The sequence below is a fragment of the Anthonomus grandis genome, chromosome 1, assembly GCF_022605725.1.
Source record: "Anthonomus grandis grandis chromosome 1, icAntGran1.3, whole genome shotgun sequence".
Lineage (NCBI taxonomy): Eukaryota > Metazoa > Arthropoda > Insecta > Coleoptera > Curculionidae > Anthonomus > Anthonomus grandis.
This window is the reverse complement of record NC_065546.1, coordinates 2,170,793-2,179,253: the sequence shown is the minus strand read 5'-3', so window position 1 is coordinate 2,179,253 and position 8,461 is coordinate 2,170,793. Positions and strand designations below refer to the sequence as shown.

General features: G+C 29.7%; 1 pseudogene; it reads left to right on the top strand.

Annotated features, from left to right (window-relative positions):
* Positions 1–3,303: 3,303 nt before the first annotated feature.
* Positions 3,304–4,324, top strand: LOC126741071 (uncharacterized; annotated as a pseudogene).
* The last annotated feature ends 4,137 nt before the right edge of the window (positions 4,325–8,461 follow it).

Genomic DNA, 8,461 nt, shown 5'->3' with positions numbered 1-8,461 from the left:
ATTCTTGGGATTAGTTTTATTAAGTTAGATATTCAGGATAGTTGATAGGTAGATAATATTTAATTTAAATATAAGTAAGATTTAAGTAAGTAAACTGAGTTACTAAAAATTTTAATTTAATAAGTTTAGTTTTTAGCGCCATCAGTCCCTTATAACAAGTGATGAGAGAATACGAATGGCACGAATTACTTAGGCCTATTTATTCTGTGGATTAATGCATTAAATATTTACTGTTTAACACAAAAGGGTAAAATGTTTTGGTTTGTCTTCAAATTTCCGTTTTTTTGGGTATTGAGATTTATTTTTACTTGGTGGTGATTATTAATGGGGATTTTAGCTGCCATATTCAATGTCCTTTATTATTGTTTTTTTTTTAAATTAATACCTATTATGATATATTATTATAATAATATACTCGTGAAAACCCCCATCTCTATATTTCGTACCAATCTCTTTTGATAAAAAGTAATTATATGTAGTCAGAAAAGTGGAAGTATATTTTTTAAAATCAACTTTTACATTAAAAATCATCTAGCTGTCTATATCTTATGCGTTTAAAAGACACAAGTTTTACTTGCAAAAAACACACTTTACATCCTGAATGTAATATTTATTAATTTGTTTGCCTCATATTTAGTTATTGTGCATAATAGGAGAGATTAGATGAAAATTAACAAAGATAAATGCTTATACTAAAAACTAAAAATCTTATACAAGTCCTACATTTTAAGTATACTGAATCCTAAAACTACAGTAAGGATACTAAATACTTTTATAAATTTAACCAGTCTTTTGAATCTGGCCCAAAGAGTTAATACAATTTTCTAAATTCTGTTTTTTTGCCTTTGTTCTTTAGCAGTTTCTTCCATTAAGGAAGGAAACAGTTTCTCTGTTGCTGCTATGGATTTCAACTTCATGTCGCACATCAGCATATGGATACTAAAGCATTACATTATAATTATATTCTTTATTGTGTCGCTTAAGGACAAACGGGGGCAGTAAGCTGAAAAAAACAAAACTTTAAACTTGTTTAATTAATAAAAATAGGGTTTTCTTACTATGGCAAAAAAGGGACTTTTTTCCAGATAATGAAGGAAGAAGCAGTCTTTATTGTGTCGCTGAAGGGCATATATTGCTGCATGTTGTCAATGAGCCAAAAGATAAGATTGGAACAAAATTTTGGGGCTTACTAATTTTTGATCAGTTGACTGTCGTTTTGTATAAACCCATTCAATTTTTTTACCCATAAACACTCATTATTTAAATGTTATTTATGAAAAAACGTTTGAATATTAAAATGTATCAATATCTTTTTGACACATAAGTTTATCTCTATCTAGCTCATAAAGGAATGAGATAAGTATACTTTTATCTCATATAAATGTTGACAAATTATTATGTTTTTACAGGCACTCCTGAAATAAAAATTCCAATTACTTGACTTTTATAAAATGGATTTTAGTAAGTTCTTTAACAAAAACTAAAAAAGCCTTCAGAGTAGTCCATAACTCATTCATTTCAAAATTAAATCAATAGAACCCTAAGATATTAGGGTACTAACTAGAAACAAATTATTTTGTCTTTTACAGCCACCACTGGAATAAAAATGCAATTTTCTTGGCTCTTAATAAATGGATTCTAGTCTTCTCTTCAAAAAAGAATAAAAAAATCTTTAAAGTAGTTCATAAATCAATAACGGGAAAATTTTGACTGTTAGAACTCAAGGTATAAGTACAAATTTTTTCCTTCTGGAATAAAATGTCCATTTTCTTCCGACTTTTAGTTATTTTTATATAAAAGACTAGGAAAGTCTTCAAAGTAGTCAATAAATTAATAATAACGAAATTTTTACTACTAGAATTCAAGATATTGGCGGGCCAATAAGAGACAAATTATTTTTTTTCTTACAGGCACTCCTGGAACAAAAAATCCAATTTTTTGACTTTTAGTAAATGAATTTCAAGCGTTTCTTAAAAAGACTAAAAAAGCATTTAGAGTAGTCCATAAATCAATAATTTCAAAATCTTGACTACTAGAACTCAAGATATTATTGTGTCAATAAGGGACAAATTATTTTATTTTTGACAGGCACTCGTGGAATGAAAATTCAATTGTCTTGACATTTAATTCCAATCATTTCTTCAGAAAAGAGATGGCCATAAATCAATAATTGAAAAAATGTTGATTTTAAAAAATTTAAAATATTGGGGTGCCAATAAGGAATAAATGTTTTTTTTTCGCACAAGCCCTCCTGGGATGAAATTTCAATGTTCTGGGCTTTTAGCTAGTGGATTTTAGTCATTTCTTTAAAAAAGACTAAAAAAATCTTCAGAATAATCCATAAATCAATAATTGCAAAATTTTGACATTTTCCTTTTTGAAAAAATTACTGTAGTTATTATTAAGTAAGAAAAAAATGTGACTTGTTGTAAATTTCTTCGTCAAAAAAAATTCCTAGGCAAACACGAAATTTGATCCTCAACTGCGACAACAGAGGGAAGTAAGCTGTAAAAGACAAAATTTTAGACTTATTTTCTTAATAAAAACAGTGTTTTTCTTACTATAGCAAAAAAGGGTTTTTCCCTGAGAATGGTGAAAGAAGTAGTCTTTATTGTCTCGCTGAAGGGCAAACAGGGGCAGTTATAATACTAAAACAAATCCACAAACACATAAAAAAACACACTTCCTCACAATAAAAACTGCAACAAATTTAGACGAATACAGGCCAAATTCTAAACTCACCACTTTCATAAAAGGGGAAAAAGTAAAACCAGCAAAACCCATCAAATAATAATGACCTCACCTGACCTCCCTCTCAACTATTAAAGGTGATAGACCCATCCTTAAAGATTTCTTTAAAAACACGTCAAAAGTAATACAAAAACAGCCCATAAATTTATCTGGGTACGGCCCCGTAATTCTCAAAATCAGTGGGATAGAGAGAGATACACAATTACTTGCACAGCCTAAAGTAGGAATCGCCAGAACGCAGATGTTTTATCTTTGTTTAATAGACTGGCTAAAAAGAGGTGACAAGGCTGTGAGTGCTGGGAGTGTTTAAAATATTTTGTAAGCTTGGATTTAAGTCCGCGGTCAATTTTTTGATATTATTTTCTTGTGATATTATTTTCTTTCTAAAAATGGATATTTTCGAAAGAAAAATAAAAAATATATAAAATCTTACCATTTAAACATGTATTCATGCGACAATAAATACGACATAGGCGCACGGGCTAGTTAGTGCGGCATCTGCGACACATCAAAGATTCTAATAGATCTCTGAATTGGACTTTACATGACGACATGGATAGTGACATTACTATTGATCCTAGTCCAGCAGGCAAGGGTCAAAAAAGACTGGTTAATGAGCAGGAATGGAAAAGAGAAAAAACCAAAAAAAAAGGTATGTTTACTTAAGAATTTTTTATTAGTGCATTCTACAGCGACAATATTCGTTTTTAGATATCCGCGAAAGTGCCTTCCTGAAGTTCCCACGTGTGATCATAAAACAAAAAAGCTTCAATGTTTATCGCTTACTATGACCGAAATAACAAAAATTAATGAAAAGTTTTATCATCAGGCATCCAAATCATATCAAGATTTGTTTATATTAAAACACTGCGTAACGAATAAACCAAAAAGACCTGGTACCAAAATTAAAGAAAATGTTCGAAACAAACCAAAGACAGTCAGTGTGCAGTACAAATTATCGCTCCAAAAGGACAAATTTCTGTTTGTAAAAAGACATTTGTAGCTATACTGGGTGTTGGAAAAAATCGAATTGAAAGAATACTGAAACAATATCACGAAACAGGTGTTTTGCCAGTTGAAAGAAGGGGAGGAGGCCGTGTTTCAAACAAATCAGCCCATAAAAAATAGGCCGTACAGCATTTTATTGAATCCATAACTTGTTGTGACACTCATTACGCGAGGAATAAAACAGTTATTAGAAGACCTTGTGAACTGAACATAGTTAAATTGTGGAGGATGTATAATTCAAAAGTGAACGAACAGTTAAGAGTCAAGCAGTGTTTTTTCAGACATATTTTTGTACGAAAGTACAACATTGGCTTTGGATCACCAAAAGTTGATGTTTGTTCTAAATGTCTACAATTTTCGGGAGAAAATTAAAAAAATCACCGATCCACACGAAAAGGTAAAGGCAATAACAGAACAGCCCGTACACAAACTACGCAGCAAAGCATTTTATGACTTGCTAAGAGATACAAATCCCAGAATTGCAAAATTTTTCTTTTTGACTGCCAAAAAAATTTACCGCTGCCGAAAATTCCAGACCAAGCTTGTTATTTTAGTATGCAGATAAGCCTCTAAGTATAATTTTACTGTAGTAAGTGGACATTCAAAGTCCAGTTTTAACCCTCAAACAGTAAAATGATTCATATGGACAGAGAATGATCGTCAAAGAAGCTCCAATGAGATAGTTTTCGCCGTTTTTAACACTCTCAAACATTTCAGTTTTAATCATCAAGAGATCGAGCAAGTACGTTGGGGGGGGGGGGGGGGGGCAAAATAAAAATACCACAATGGTTGGGATGATTCAATACTGGCTGCAATGCTGTTCTCCCCCCAATGTGAAATGTGTAGAACTTATATTTCCCATTGTTGGTCATTCTTTTCTCCCCCCTGACCGAGTATTTGCTCAAATTGAAAGAAAGGTTTTGTTCCACTATAGTGATGCACGACTTACCAATAAAAAAATAAGTAAATTATTTCACAGTTGAAATGTCAAATAATTTATTAAGGCACAAAATGGTCATCCATTTGTCGCTGACAAAATTGTCTGAATAACTATTATTATTGAAAAATGTCTGAACAACTCGAATTATATCAGAAACTGACAGGTTTCCGTGATAATTCGTAACAATGATATGTCAAATCCAAGGCCAATTTACTATTATGTTATAAATACCGACAAAACACTTCAAAGGTTCTTCCATTTGTCGTTAATAATTGAGGAGTGACTTATCAAAGCGCATTATGTCACCTAAATCCAGTTTCTCAATAATGAGCAAAAACGATTTACAGCTCAACCAAAATGGTTTAGAGTAAAATAATGTGTAAAATCGAGAGCAGATATAAAAAATTATGTTGTTCAAATCAAAAATAGCAGAGGTTTTTAAAAAAAGTAATAAAATTCTAAGACAAAATGCGCTTTGATTCATCATATAGGACAAAATGCGTTTTGATAAGTCACTCCTCTGAATATGGAATTTGAAATAATACCTATTTTTTAGTATTTTAGTTAAATTTATTATTTAACGTTTTTTTTATTTAGTAGTTTCACAACAAATAAAAATATAAAACCTATTTAGGGGTTTTTAATAAAATTCAATGCAGGAGAAAGACTTCTTATTTATTAAAAAAAAACAAAAGGTTTTATTCTTATATTTTAGATATGCTTTAGTTCCTTTTCTTCCTCAAGACAAAGACACTCTTCTTCCGGATCGTTAGCGTCGTCTATTACCTCCAAATTTTCTTGAATCACCTTATTGTTAAAACGGAAGGTGAATAGAGGAATAATTTCTTCCCAATTCAATCCAAATCTTTTTTCTAAAAGCATATGTAAATTATTCTTCTTTTCCGGTTTTATATTATTAGTGAGGGGTCGAACGGAACGCACTTTCAAGTCTTTATTGAAGCTATAACGTCTCTTGCAAATTGATAAAAACTGTTTTGAGGTGTCGTCGTACCGATATGTTGGCTCAAGTTAAATTTTAATTTCTATCCCTTTATTAGTTCCTAATTTTTGTAAAAAATCCTAAATTACATAAGCAATTTTGAACGAAAAATGATGATAAGATGTAAAATTGAACAAATACCTATTTTATTATGTGATACATCCGGTATTATCAATCCGAAAGTATCAACAATACTGAAAAGCTGAATTGTTAATCCATCGATCCCACGATTTTTTTATATTCTTGACTTTCTGAGTCTAATAAAAACCATCCCAATATAGCACCTCTAATAGTTCTTAAGATGCTAAGTATCAAAACTATCTTAGCTCATACTATAATAAAAATTCCAATTTTCTTCGAGTAGTGCAAATATTGCACACCATTCTCCAAAAACGGAAAAAAGTTTGATTTATAGACAAACTTGACCTTAACTTAAAAAGCAAACGGTAAAGTGTGTTTTGTCAAAAAATTTGCATAAGCAAATTCACATTTGGAACAAATGTGACATTGACATTCTTCATACATGAAATAATGGACTAATTCTTATAGTCAACTTTTTTTTTTTTGGCAAATATTTATGTACTAGGTGCGTGCTTTGATGAACCAATATTTAACAAAGAAATTGTATATGTATACTCTTTATATTTTTCTCATGAATATGTTATATAGTGCTAAAAAATAAAGTATATTTTATCTTATTGTAATAGATTGCCTATCTAATTAAAAGCGCGTGGTTCCATACCAAAATTTTAATATAATGTACATAACAAATTTCTGGAAGCCGGACATTCTTAGGTGCCCTTAAATCATTAAATTCTGTGTTTCTCCTAACAATAAAAAACGCATTTTTTCTTTGTTTTTTGTAATTTAATGCTAAGAATAAGGTACACAGAAAAATTGATGGGTGCCAAAATAACGCACTCAGATCCAAAAAAAAAACAGCAATGTATAATATTTTCCGATCCATTGCACCTAAATCTAAAGTATTGCATAGGTTAATTATGAAATTAGAATTACAAGTTATAATAAGTAGCAAAATGGTTATGGTTTAATTAGAAAAATAATTTAGCAAGAAAAATTAAACATGGCATCCGGAACAAAAAATTGTTTTTTCTTGTTGGGCGCCAAAATGTTGCATCTTACTCCAACAATTCCATAAAATCTGTGAAAATGAGGGAAAAATTTAAAAATCCACAATTTTCTTCATTTTTTGGCATAAAAAGTATCTAAATCCCAAGCATTGCAAAATATGTGCTCCTAGTTTTATTATTTAATTCAGAAAAACGAATTTATTTTATATTAAGAAAAAAGTTATTTTGTTTTTTTCTCTCATTAAGTCAAAAAATTTTTATCTTCTTGGTTTTTAATAATAAAAATAATAAACGCAGGCGTCAAATGAAAAATTAGTTTTTTTTAACAATTAGTGGGCGCCAAAATGATGCGTTTTAACTCCAAAAATCGTACAAACACAAGATTAGTGGAAAAAAAGAGAAAAATTCACTATTTTTCCTATTTATTTCTTTAAATTCGAAGTATTCAAAAGGACCATAATTAAATTTTGTTCTATGCCCTCAATTAAAAAAATTTAAATAATCATTATTTTTTCTCCTTCTCATAACGTAGTCAAAAACGTAATTTTTCTTTATTTATATAATTTAATTTTGAATAACTCCACAAAACTCGTAAAACAAACTTCCGGAAATTCGTTGGGCGCCAAAATCACCCTTTCTTGTACCAAAATTACAGGAATAATGAAAAATTCAGTGTTTTCTCCCTTATATGATTAAATGATTATTCTGTCTCTCTCTTTCTTTCGCCACATCAAAAAACATATTTGTTTTTTATTTATTTATAATGAAATAAGAAGAATAATGATAACAGATGTCTGACAACGCAAAATGAGTCTTTGGTAAACATCTGTTGGGCGCCAAAATAACGCATTACGAACGTACCACTAGTTTTAATTTTTTTATAAAAACCAATTAATTAATTTCGTTGGTTTTAGTTGCACGTCTTATATATTAAATTAATACATCTGTTGTATCTGGTCTATTACTTTATTTAGACTAATTAAAACCTTCTATAAATTATGTAGATTCCTTTTTTTAATTCGGGACACAATAGGATCAGTTTGATATAGGGATTAGAAAAAAATCTTATTAAGTTTTTATTTTTGCACTCTCACACAAATTTATGTCAATTCCTTTGTTTCTGTAACATATTAATAATTATTACTCACATGTAATGGTTTGTGGCTTTTGTTTTAACCCTTATAATTATTGGGGTTTCCATGATTTACATTAGGTAGCAAAAAGTTGAATAATATGGAAAACCCAGTGGATTTATTTATCATTTTGATGAATTAAAGACACTCCCATATATTCGGTTCACCGCACAGATTATAACTACAAACTAGTAAGTAAATTAGGTTTGAAATAATATTTTTGTCACTGAATGATACTTAATTAAAAAGTTAAAAAGCGATTGGTAAATTGAAGTTTGCGTAACTATTAAAACCCAACAGCTAAGTAGTTTAAATTCATTAAATGCATGCACCTGCGTAAAGCGGAATACCAAGAAACTGAAATAAAATGTATAAAAACCGTTTGTCTTTTTAGATAATGAAACGCATTTAATTAAAAAACCAAAACATTTATCCGAAATGGTTGTTTTTGTTCAATAAGTTAAAAAAGTTTAAAAATAGATGTAGGCGTCCTAAAAACGCTAGCTCATTTGATCCAGAATATTGTTTAAAATATTGT